General features: G+C 38.3%; 1 protein-coding gene across 8 annotated transcripts in view; it reads right to left on the reverse strand.

Annotated features, from left to right (window-relative positions):
- Window positions 1–13,251, reverse strand: part of RPS6KC1 (ribosomal protein S6 kinase C1) — a 175,568-nt gene that overhangs the window by 49,634 nt on the left and 112,683 nt on the right. The window contains exons 1-2 of one of the 8 annotated variants that reach the window (XM_029935288.1): window positions 12,805–12,859; window positions 10,763–10,806 (exon numbers count right to left, since the gene is read on the reverse strand). The exons of the other annotated variants lie outside the window; for them this stretch is intronic. The gene's annotated coding sequence lies outside the window, so the exon portion shown is untranslated. Of the gene's footprint in view, window positions 1–10,762; window positions 10,807–12,804; window positions 12,860–13,251 lie in introns of those variants that run through there. 8 annotated transcript variants of the gene reach the window in all.

Raw genomic sequence — 13,251 nt, forward strand, 5'->3', positions numbered from 1 at the left:
ATAGCTACAAAGTAACAATTAAAAACGCTGATTTCTAAGGCAATGATTCTATTTGCCATAATATTTCATCAAGAAACAAAACTACTGTCGTGTCTTTTAAAATATGAAAAACAGAGAATCTCAAGAACCTGGCTATATTCAATCATATTACTGAATAACCGACATATATTCATCTTAAAAGAAATGAACTAATATGAAGCTTTCTTGTGCATCATCTTTGCTTTCTGGGGCTTGTGGGGTTGTTTTTTTTTCCCATATTTTAAATGCAGTTAAAGGAAACTCAATATAGAAACTATTTTTTTTTTTTAGAAAATAATAACAAAAGTACATTTTAATTCTTGGCTTTAAAATGGCAACAAATGCATTTGGTTTGCATCAATTCTATATTAATCCAGATTTTTAAAAATTCTTCAAAGCTTCCATAGGGAATTAGTTATAAATTAACTTAAAACCAGGGCATTATGAAGCATTTATGTACCATAAGAACTACCATAATGAGGCCCATTTGTCCTGCCTTCTATTTAAACTGAATACAGCCCTACCCTGTTGAATGCAACTATCTATGGTCTCCAGAACCTATGTGACCTCAACTCACACCTCTGTGTACTTAGTAACTTCAATAATAATGGCGATGATTTTTTTAAAGATCACAGTTTGTCACTGTAATAGCGAAAAATAAATGCTACCAGAATAAATTTATCTTCAAAGACATGCTATTGATGAGGGAGCATAAGGCAAGCTGAGGGCAAAGTACAAGCTATCATTACCCTACCTCCTGCTCCGGGGGGACATGTGTGATATTCCTGGGACCCTCCTGGCTGCCCAAAAACAAAGGAAAGAAAACAAATGGCTGAGTGACAGAGACCACAGTCATGCAGGACAGGAGTCTCCTTCAGTTCACGGATAACTTAGTAAACTACAAGGAAAAGGCAAGCTTATCCACAGCCTAATCTCCAAAAACCTATAGACTCCGTTTCCTGAAGTCCTAATATCACACTCATCAAGATGTAAGGGGGTGTAAGTGCTTGCTATGGTGATGTGAAAAACAAAGGCAAATGAAAAATTAAATTCCCTTACTGCCTACAGTCCCTTGACAAGTCCGTGAAACAGGCAGAGTGACCGTCCTTTAGGAACTCAGCGGCCTCAATGATGACACTTCGCTGGGGGCAAAGGGGAATCTTGGCTTAAGATTATCCTGACCCCCCAGGATCCTGTGAGTCTCCTTCAACACATAAAAATTCCTTTGCAAACCTCCTTTATCTTTAACCCCCAAAATATATGTTAACAATTCTACTCCAAGAAAATGGCCCCTGATATATATCTGAAGGGTCTCATGACTGAGGTTTTATTAAATAGTAATAAATGGTGTTTTCCTAACAACAGCTAGCCCCTCAAGATCCTGGAAACCTTGCTTCCAAAATTCCTTAGAGACTTACACTGTCCCTAAGCCCTTCCCAACCTGAAGCTATATATATAATCAGTCACTCTCCACAACCCCAGTGCAGCTCTTTCTGCCCACAGGTCCTGTCCCTGTGCTTTAATGAAATCACCTTTTTTGCACCAGAGACATCTTCAAGAATTCTTTCTTGGCCATCAGCTCTGAACCCCTACCATCATCCCACAATCCTATCACTGTGAATATATTATGAATCATATAAGAAAAAGCAAATAAGTATATTTTGGTGGTGCTGAAACAAATTTGCAAATACAAGCAATTTACTCAAAATGCAAAGGCCCCTCATCCCTACATTGTTTCATTCCTTCAGGAGGCACTGAAATTGGTTGGCAAAGCTTCTTCTGACAGACTAATATCAGGATCAGAAAAGATAAAAAGGATTTAAAAATGTTTCTCCATTTCCCAACTAGAAGTCACTCAGTCAAACCCCTGGATTATTCATCTTTAGGCAAATAGCTAACTCTGGTCCAGCCCTAAAGCAATGCAAAATAGATGTGATTCTCTAGAAAATAATCCAGGGAGTAAATATTTCAACCGCAAACATGAATTTAAAAATCTCTTATATTCCTATTAGCCAAATGTCAATGAATGTAAGCCATTCCTCAAAGATGTATGAGCTGAATGATTTAGTGAACAATAAAGTTATCACAAAAATGCCCTTTATATACATATATGAAAAAAGTTTTACTTTGTATAATTTTTCAAATACTAGGCCTATATGTAAGAGTTGCCACGGGAGGGCGACTGAGCGGCCACTTTGCTGTGGAGAGCTGCGAGCACTGACAACCCCACCAGCAAACCTGGAATGACCCGAGCCATTTGAAAAGCACCAGCGGCCATTTTATTGCTGGTCAGATAATAGTTGCAGGCACCGCCAGGGACCGACGACCCCCACTCTCTGATCTGGACTGTCTCAAACAGGAAAGCCTCACCATGGAATTCCAGCATCTCCCACCCCACCAAAGTGAACAGCCAATTGAATCCTGCCACCGTCCAAAGATGCCCCTACTTGGCTATCTGCCCACCTGAGGTCAAACCCGGAACTCGTGCACCCATAAAACACCTTGCCCTCCCGCACCAGGCGCGACTTCCCTGACTCCCCGCTCCGGAGTCACGGGACCTCGCCCGGGAATTGCAGACTCCAAGAAAGGCTCTCTAGGCTCCATAACTTGGTCTCTCTCTTTCCTCTCGCCTCCGCCTCCATCTATTAAACCTTACACTATACATCTTCATGAAACCTGTTTCCAAAGGACATGGTGTGTCTTTGTAAGAAAACTGGATATAAACGTAGCAGAAGGCAAAATATAAAAGACAGAAAAATTGGGTTTAAAACAGAAATGTTGAAGAGCCACAAAAAAACATCCACTTAGGAGGCTCTTCTCAGATCCAAATGCTTTAAAAGCTAGATCTCTACACTTCAGTCATTCTCATTCTGATTGTCTGTTTTCTGTTTTTGTGAAGCAACTTGCCCAAGGCCACAAAGAGATTATGCAAAAGAGAGGTTAAATAAAACTCTCAAGTTCTGGGTTTACAGGCCTAAATTCAGCTCAAGCCTTTCAATTCTATAATAAAACCATTTATTTTATTTCTCTAGTTTGAATTCTGAAGTTCACTGGGGATAATGACTTGACATTTAGATGTTAAGTTAAATTTAGATGAAAATTAATTCAATTAAAAGTACAGGGCACCTAGGCAGCTCAGTCAGTTAAGTGTCTGACTTTGGCTCAAGTCATGATCTCACAGCTTGTGAGTTAGAGCCCCGTGTCAGGCTCTGTGCTCAGAGCTTGGAGCCTGCTTCACATTCTGTGTTTCCCCCTCTCTGCCCATCCCCTGCTCATGATGTTTCTCTCCCTCTCTCTCAAAAAATAAACATTAAAAAAAATTTTTTTAGGTTTAGTCTGTTTTATTTAGTTTTAGATCCTTCTTATTACATTTGCTAGAAAAACCTAATACTCTAGTACTGATATAAACTATATTCATTCACGCTCTGATTTAGTATTTCCATTCTGCTGTCAGACATGCTCTACAAATATGCTCAAATCAATTTATAGGCCCTGAAAAGTACAATTAAAAAAGCAAATATCTCCATATAGTTTTTACACAGTGCTCAGAATCAGTGCAGTATGTACTCAGTTAATAAATGCTATCTTATAATGATAATGGATACAGAGGCTACATCTTCAAGTCCATTGATACATTTCCAACTAAATTGCCAATGTCAAAGGTAGCCTGATTCCAATTCATAAGAAAATACCTCAAGAGCAAGGAGGCTTTAAATGCTATTATTTTTAAGTGTTTTAAATGAGCTTCCTACTTCTGTGGCAGATGGAGCTGAACTTCTAGTACTGAATAAAATTCAAGTGTTTTCATATGACCTAGACAATTTATTTAATATAAGAATACAATGCATCCATGTTTTGAAAAATTCCAAAATATTTTACAGCATGTATGAAATACAAAGACACAACACTCATTCTCAAATTGAAAATTTCAATGATTGCAACAAAGTACCCCAATAATCTATAATCCAGGTGTACTTTGAGAAAGAGGGGAAGCAGAGAGGGTGCGTGAAAAGGAATGTTTGGACAATTTTCAGTTCAAATTACCCTCTACCCTCTTGGTGTGATCCAGCAGACATGGTACATTTTGAGGTGCAGATTCATGCAGTATTTGAAATCTTAAAACACATAAATTGTTTCTTTTTGTTCCCTTCACAATTATTCAACAAGTATTTACTAAATCCTTACTGCATGGACAGCAGTGTATGTAGTTAGGCATTCTCAGAGAAAAGAAAGAGGCGTAAGGTATAGTTCCTGCCCTTCCGGACAGGTTAACAATATATTTTAGGCAACTGAAGTCATATAAGTGAAAATAGTACACAACTGAATGCCGAGCTTAATTCAAAGACAGAGAAAATGAGCAGAGTCATGGAGGAGGTGAGCTTCAGCTAAGTCGTAAAGAATGGACCAAATACAGGTAGGCAAGAAGGAAGAATCGAAAGGGCTGAAGTGGCTAGAGAGAAAGCATGCTCTCAAAGACTCCCACAACCGTGTATATGCTTTTCTTTCAGCTTGGAGCTGAATTGTAGCTCCAGTTTATTTATTCAGACTTCCCACTGGATTATAAACTCTGAGGGGGTAGAGATTAGGTGTGCTTTGTTCACCATTGTATCCGTGGCTAATACCACACTTGATACACAGCAGGAGCTCAGTAAATATTAGTTGAATGAATAAATGAGGCAACAGAAATGGGAAAAAAAAAACACAGAGAAATGGTGAGGAGACAGTCCAATCAGAATAAATTGCCTCCATATTTTTTGAGATAATGTGAGTAGGGAGGTATTGTTCATTCATTCATTTTTTTTCAACAACTTTATAGAATATCTGTTATCTGCAAGCCACTACACTAAATGCCAAAAACACAAAATTAAATAAGCTATAGTTACTAAGCAGGTGTTTGACATGTTTTAGAGATTTAGTCTCCAGAGACACATATGTTGAGCATAGGCTTTAGATTACATTTTCTATCTAATAGATGTCTGTAAATACTGTGCCAAAATAAAAATTAAAATGTTAATTTAAAAAAAGAAGAAAAATGCTTGGTCATTTAAGGTATATGAAGGCTTGTGGGAGGCACAGAAGTAATACCAAAACTGCCACCCAGGGGTGCTTGGGTGGCCCTGCTGGTTGAGCATCTGACTTCAGCTCAGGTCATGATCTCACAGTCAGTGAGTTCAAGTCCCACATCAGGCTTGCTGCTGTCAGCACAGAGCCCACTTTGGATCCTCTGTCCCCCTCTCTCTCTGCCCTGCACCTGCTCATGCACTCAAAAATGAATAAACATTTAAAAAAATAAAAAGACAAAACTACCATAAAATATGAATGAAGGCTATGACAAATAAGTTCAAGACATTAAAAGGACACAGCAAAAGGTATTTAAATCAGACAGTACAGGTAAGCAAGGGACCCTTCCAAAAGAAGACAATAATATGAATGAGATGAAATTAAGTAAGAAAAAAAAGCAAAAGTCACTCTAGGCAGACAGGTGGTCTGGGGGTGGAGGAGGAGCAGTGGGGACAATGTGAGAATCAATCCAGAAAATAGGTGCTAGATCACAAAGGTCTTGGCAGGCTTGGCTAAGAAGCTAGAACTCAAAGCTATGCTAAAGTATTAAATGATTTTAAGCAAGAGAGTTCTTAGTTTTAGAAAGGTCATTTTTCTTTTCTTTTCTTTTTTGTTTATTTATTTTTGAGAGAAGAACAGAGTATGCATGAGTTGGGGAGGGATAGAGAGAGAGGGAGACAGAATCTGAAGCAGGCTTCAGGCTCTGAGCTTCCAGAACAGAGCCCAAGTCCGGCTTGAACTCACAAACTGAGAGCATGACCTGAGCCAAAGTTGGACACTTAACCAACTAAGCCACCCAGGTGCTCCAGAAAGATCATTTTTCTAAAGCTTCAGTTTTATGAATTATTCTGGAAGTAGTGCTAACAATGAACTAGAGGAAAATCAGACTAGAGGCAAATGATACTACATCTTAAAAGAAGGATAAAGAAAATAATATATACTTTGAAACATACACATAATTTGGGATGCCTAAGTTTTAATCAGAAATACAGCTGAAGGAAAAGTAGGTTACCTATAAACAGTAGTACCTAGAGGGTACTGAGTCAACCTGAAATAATTATGCTAGTTATATGTCATCTATAGGACTCTTTCCTATTTTTTTTTTTTTAAATTTGTTAACAACTTGAAAAAGGTCAACAAAGACATGTTGGTCAGAATTACAGATACTATGAGGTGTGAGATGGGCTACATAATGTGTTAAATGTAACACTCTCAAATATAGGTCACTATCACTATCCCCTATAAAAATGACACTAAAGAACAGTAAAGAAATTTTAGAAGATACACAATGATAACTACAAAGAAAACATGAGAGATGAGAACAGATGGCAAAATTTTAGAAGATGAAAAACATGCCAAATGTCTCTAGGTAGAAAAACCAACAAAAAGCAAGCCAATTCTTACTGCAGAACTCCAGAAATAAGAGGTACCAGCTATTTCCTGAAAACAAGACTGGGAAAAAGTCTACATACTCCATGCTGCCTCACAGCCAGCCAGGCAGCTGCCCTGCTCCTCGCTGGCAAAAGACAAGAGGTTTATTCTCTGAAATGGGGCATCAGATAGTACAGGCATTAAAAGTGGAACTGAGGAGGGGTACTGAAAACAAGGGCATTATGAAGAACCCGCACATGGAACTGGTGGGGCTATCAGCCTCCCTTCCACCACAGGCTCAAAGAATGCTGCTGGTCTTATACTAGCTCCCTAGGTAGGAGACGGTAAGGTTCTTTTCTAAGGAAACCAACTGACCTAAAAGATACACAGATTCTGACATTCATCAGGTCTCCTAGTAAAACATCTAGTGGATTGTTGCCCAAATTGAAGGCCACCAAATGCCCAGCTCAACAAATGGGGGAAAAAAATCCTACACCAAAAAATATCATGGTGAAATTTTGGAAGAGTAGGGCCAGAGAGAAAATTCTAGAGGTCTCCAGCAAAAGAAAGAGAGGGGAGAAAAAATAGGCCACATACAAAGGATCAGGAATTGAAACACAATATACAAATGATGAAGGGAAGTCTCAGAACAACAGGAAATGGAGGAGTGAAGAGGTGAGCGAGGCAGCTGACCCAGAGACAATCCAGGCCGGAGCGCACGAGGAGGGCGTCCAGGAGACACGGCTCTGAGAAAACCACAGACTTGATGGATTACCCGGGGCGTCTAATTGTATTGAGAGATGTTTAAGGTTGTATCAAAGGGTTTAGGAATGAATGATAGGTACACGGAAAAAATTAAGCAAACTAAAAACAATGGGTAATTTATTAACCTAAGAAAAATAAAAATGTGTACCAGGAAAATCCAAAGATACTTCAACGGATTGGAATTTAGGCCAAATGTAAGTAAAATAAAACTAGAAGGAATAAAAATATAAATAATCCAACTGGAAAGACAACATAACTATCTTGAAATAACTAGAAGTTGGCTATCGGAGAAGGGCAATATTAAGACCTAGCAGTATTTGGTTCAAGAGAAAAAAGGACCCTCTTAAGTGTTTCAAACGTGTAAAATGGACTTTGAGGCGTTAAACAGCTCTGTTTTAATTCATGCTTCGCTATAGTTCCTTCTATGCTGCTTTAGAATTTACAGACAACTTATATACCCCCTGCTAACCCAAAGAGAAAAACCATGTCTTTATAGCATCATATTCCCAGCACCTAACACAGTGCCTGCCATATGACAGCATTCAAAAAAAGCTTGTTAAGTAGATAAATAAAAGACCTGAAAGTGAACAGTGGGGCACTAGAGATGGGTGGAAAGATCCATAATGCAATGGGTCAGATAACCTTAAAGTCCTTTCAAGGACTGAGATTATACCCCCAAGGCATAGGTAGTAAAATGAAACTACTCATTTTACTTTGAAATTACTTATGCTGTCTTATTATAAAACTGCTGTAAAAATATGTTAGAGAATCATACTTTAAATACTAAAAACATTTGAGTTCTCTGGAACAAAAATACACTATTTATCTAATAATTAACATTGAAATGACACATAAAGCATTTTGCAAGTATAGAATTCATTTTATATGCTCTTTTTTTAAGTTTTTAAATGTTTTTTATTTATTTTTGAGAGACAGAGCGAGACAGCGTGAGCAAGGGAGGGTCAGAGAGAGAGGGAGGTACAGAATCTGAAGCAGGCTTCAGGTTCTGAACTAGCTGTCAGCACAGAGCCTGACACAGGGCTTGAACCCACAAACTGTAAGATCATGACCTGAGCTGAAGCCGGACGCTCACCCGACTGAGTCACCCAGGTGCCCCCATTTTATATACTCTTTTTAAAAAATTTTTTAAAGTTTATTTATTTTGAGAGAGAGAGTGAGTGTGTGGCGGAGAGGCAGAGAGAGAGGAGAAAGAGAATCCCAAGCAGACTCCACACAGTCAGCATAGAGTCCAATGCAGGGCTCCATCCCATGAACCGTGAGATCATGACCTGAACTGAAATCAAGAGTCAGACACTTAACCAAATGAGCCACCCAGGCATCACTTATTTTATATACTCTTAATTATAATTAAGATGTATATTTATAAACAACAGGGAGACAGAATAAGATACCAAAGCACTGAATATTATGAGACACAAATAAAACTCTTGTGTGTATATATCAAACATACGGTTGTCCCTTATTTAAAAAAAACAGATATATTGGATACAGTTCCCTTGAGATGATATTAATGTAACCAAAGCCTATTTTGATGCTATATATAAAACCTATGGGTAAACTGCATTCCCTTCAACAATATGCATAAAGTAGTTTGTAGTTATTAACATTACCCATACAATCTGGTCCTTTTAGTGAATATTCTTTAGCTCCTTGGTCACTCTTAGAGCTGTAAAAGGACCCCCTCCCCACCCACACTATAAACATTTCGAACTGTTTCGTGCAACTGCCCTATCATTTTCCCCACATTCAATAATAACCAGTGCTCCGGGGGTTCCTGAAAAGCATGACTTGTGTCTATCCAACTCACTGTTGTCCTCAATATATAATGATCTTCAACACAACATCTCAAGTGACTCATAATGGCTGTGTACTAATGAATCAGAAAGCACATTCTGGCACTAACTTCTTTGTATATCCTCAAAGATGCATAAAGTTAACGGATTAAACAAGTTGTAAAACACAACTTTACTTAGAGTGTCGATCCAAAAAGAGGTATTTCATATTATAACTCATACCAAAAGCAGCCTGGGATTGGTATCATGTTCACAATGCCCAAAACAGTCTGGCCACTATTGAAATGAAATGTGTATATGGGCCAAATGCCACAGTACTTGCAAAATCAATGGACTCCTTCAAGCCTATCAGAAAAACCAACAATTACTTAAAAGTTGTTTGTAGCAAACTGTGAAAAACTGCTTTCTTTACAACATTAGTGGATTTAGGCGTCTAAAAGAGACCATTCAAAGGTATTTATGTAATCTATTCCAGTATACTCTTAACACTGCTAAAATGGGATTACTAATTATTTGTTAAATAATTAATAAATAATAACTATTAAATTAATTTAATTATTAAAAAGAAACAAATCAATAACATCAACAGCAATCATAAAGAAAAAGAAGGGGAAGATAACAAAAAATTTAACATCACACATGAAATTAAAAAGCAAATTGATGGGTAGGGGGCTTCTCCTACCCCCTTCATGTATTAAAATCCAATAAATCAACATATATTTATTGAGAGTCTGTTATGTGCAAGCACTGTACTGGCCATGGATAAAAGCACGATGAACACACCAAATATGGTCTCCACCCCACACGTGCTTAGAGCTGAGCATGGGAAAGGGACAATCACTTAGCACATAGTAAGTGATATGCTAGAGGGTGACGGTCCAACTGGAATGAAGAAGAATGTCTAATTCAGACATGGGACTATCAGAGAAATCCTGGAGAGAAGAACAAGAGGTTCCAGTAGACAGCTGCAGACCCCTTCTTAAATTCATATAAGGCCACAAAGAATCTCTGAAATACTTGTGGGGTGGGGAAGAAAGAGAGGAAGGTCCCACTTCTCTGCAGGTAAGAGCTAAAGTCAGTATAATTTAGATGCTAATGTCTTTATAACTTCATTTGAACCCATAGGCTAATGGCGCCTAAGTGTATGTATAGACACACATACAGACAGACCAGAGGAGTATACAGTAACTGTAAAAAAGGGTTCTCGGTAGGTGGCAGAGTTATGGGGGAACAGCATCTTTTTTTTAAGCTTATTTATTCTTTTCTTTTTCTACAATGAACAATGTACATAATGAGAAATTTTTGTGTTGAAGAAACATGAGAAAAATAACTCCTGGATATTTAAGACAAAGGCTTACAAATCCTTAAATAAGAGAGAAGCCTTAAAAAATCATTAAGAATACATAATCCTCTGATTTAAAAAATATAGAAAAAGGAAATAAAACAGTCATTTCATAAAAGGAGAAATATAAACAGCCAATTAATGTTTTTAAAAATTCATCCTCATTAGCAATTAAAATTGCATTTAAAATGATAATGAAATCCAAATTTTCATCTAGCAAATTCCATTTGTTGGTAAGGATGTTAGGAACTTAGTCTTCTTATATACTCCTAGTAGGAGTACATATTAGTATAATATTTCTGGAGATTAACACACACATGTATATTCTTTGACTCATGATCTCTGACTCTGAAAAAGTACACTAAAGAAATCATAATAGGAGATAATTTACCTCTAGGAATATTCATCACAGGCAGAGAAAAATAGGAAAACAACCTGAGGAGCCAAACAATAGGGAACTGATTAAATAAATTACAGTTATGGTAGTATAGTATGAAACCATTAAGGAGAATAATTTAGAATAACATTTCCCAATTGGATCACATAGAATTTCTGAGGTTCACATTTTAATGTGAAACCATGGTAATGGTACATATTTCAATTTCTAACAGTTTAATCAATAAGTATAATAATTATTTCAATATTTTTACCTTTAAGCTAATATCATTTGAAAGCATCAAAGTGCTTATGAAATAAGCAAGGCATGGTGGTTAGTAAGGTTCAAATGAGACCCTGACTCAGGCATTCAATTAGTTACAGCAAAACCCTATTAGTCACTGTGCAGGTTTTTGATTGCTATAGTTATTTTAAAAATGTTATTATTCATATATTAATTTATATTTAAGAATCAACTGATTTTTTTTAAAGGAAAGCTAAAGAAATAATGAGCTGAAATATAAGAAGTTGATAAGGGACATAAATGTTATAATCATCACATAAAACACAGTTCTGAATAATTATAAAAATCTCTGGTTTTGGAAAGAAACAGTCTTGGGGTCAAACCCCAGCTCTGCTACTTGTTAGTGCCCCTAGGCAATATACTTAACATCTCTAAGTTCAGGTTCTTCATCTGCAAAAAGAGGTAATGTGTAGGGGTGCCTGAGTGGCTCAGTCGATTGAGCGTCCGACGTCAGCTCAGGTCATGATCTCACAGTTCGTGGGTTTGAGCCCTGTGTTGGGCTCTGTGCTGAGAGCTCAGAACCTGGAGCCTGCTTCGGATTCTGTGTCTCCCTCTGTCTCTGCCCCTCCCCTGCTCATGCTCTGTCTCTCTCTTTCAAAAAATAAAATAAAGGGGTGCCTGAGTGGCTCAGTCGGTTGAGTGTCCAACTTTGGCTCTGGTCATGATCTCACAGCCCTGCGTCGGGCTCTGTGCTGGAAGCACATTTAAAAAAAAAAGAAGAAGAAGACGAGGTAGCGTGTAATCCAGAGTTCGGTCTTAGGAAAACTCAAAGTCATCTAAAAAGGTACAGTGATCTGAAGCACATCTGTAATAGCTTAACTGGCTGTCAGGACCAGTTTGCTCACAATTTTCTCCTTTTGTAATTTTACAATTAGAACACCAACTATTATGTGCATTTTAGGTGAAGGCACTGGTGAAGGCCCCACAAGCTTTCACCAAACATGGTAATTACTATATTGATTTTTTCCCTTCTATTTTTATTATTACCATTATTGTTACTGAGAGAGCGGGCACAAGTGAGTGAGGGGCAGAGAGAGAGGGGGAGAAAGAGAGCAGGGGGCTCAGCTGGGGGCTCATGTTCATCCACAGCGGGGCTTGAGCCCACTCAATTTAGGACTCGAACGCACAAACTGTGAGATCATGACCTGAGCAAAAGTCAGACACTTAACCACCCAAAGCACTCGATTTTCTTCCTGTGAAATAGACTTCACGGGGCACCTGGGTGGCTCAGTCGGGTAAGCATCCAACTTTGGCTCACAGCTCCTGGGCTCGAGGCTCTCTTTGGGCTCTGTGTTGACAGCTTGGAGCCTGGAACCTAATTTAGACTCTCTGTCTCCCTCTCTCTCTCTCTCTCTCTGTCTCTCTCTCTGCTCTCCCCCACTTGTGCGCTCTCTCTCGCTCTCTCTCTCTCAAAAAATGAATAAATATTAAAAAAATTTTTAATAAATAGACTTAATATTTTAGAGCAGTTTTAGGTTCACAATAAAACCGAGCAGAGGGGCGCCTGGGTGGCTCAGTTGGTTAAGCGTCCGACTTCAGCTCAGGTCATGATCTCGCGGTTGGTGGGTTCAAGCCCCACGTGGGGCTCTGTGCTGGTGGCTAGCTCAGAGCTGGAGCCTGCTTCAGGTTCTGTGTCTCCCTCTCTCTCTGACCCTCCCATGCTTGCACTGTCTTTCTCTGTCTCTCAAAAATAAATAAAAGCATTAAAAAAATTAAAAAAAAAAAACCGAGCAGAAAGTAGAAATCCCACATACCTTTTGCCCCCAAACAACCACAGCATCCACTTCCATGAACGTCATGCACGAGACTGGTATATTTGTTGAAAGTGACGAATGTACAGTGATACACTATTGTCACTCAAATTCCACAGTTTACATTAGGGTTCGTTCACAGTGCCGTATACTCTATGGTTTTTGACAAATGTATGACATGTATTCACCATTATAATATCATACAAAACCCTGTCTCCACTATTCATCTCTCTCTCTCCTCCCAGTTGCTTGTAACCACTGATTTCTTTACAGTCTCCATAATTTTGCCTTTCATACAGAATGTAGCCTTTACTGACTGGTTTTTTTCACTAGTAATATGCATTTAAGGTTCCTCCGTGCATTTTCAAGACTTCATAGCTCACTTCTTGTAACACCAAATAACATTCCATCATCTAGATATAATCCAGTATCTTTATCCATTTGCCTATT

This window comes from Suricata suricatta, chromosome 3 (assembly GCF_006229205.1).
Source record: "Suricata suricatta isolate VVHF042 chromosome 3, meerkat_22Aug2017_6uvM2_HiC, whole genome shotgun sequence".
Classification (NCBI taxonomy): domain Eukaryota; kingdom Metazoa; phylum Chordata; class Mammalia; order Carnivora; family Herpestidae; genus Suricata; species Suricata suricatta.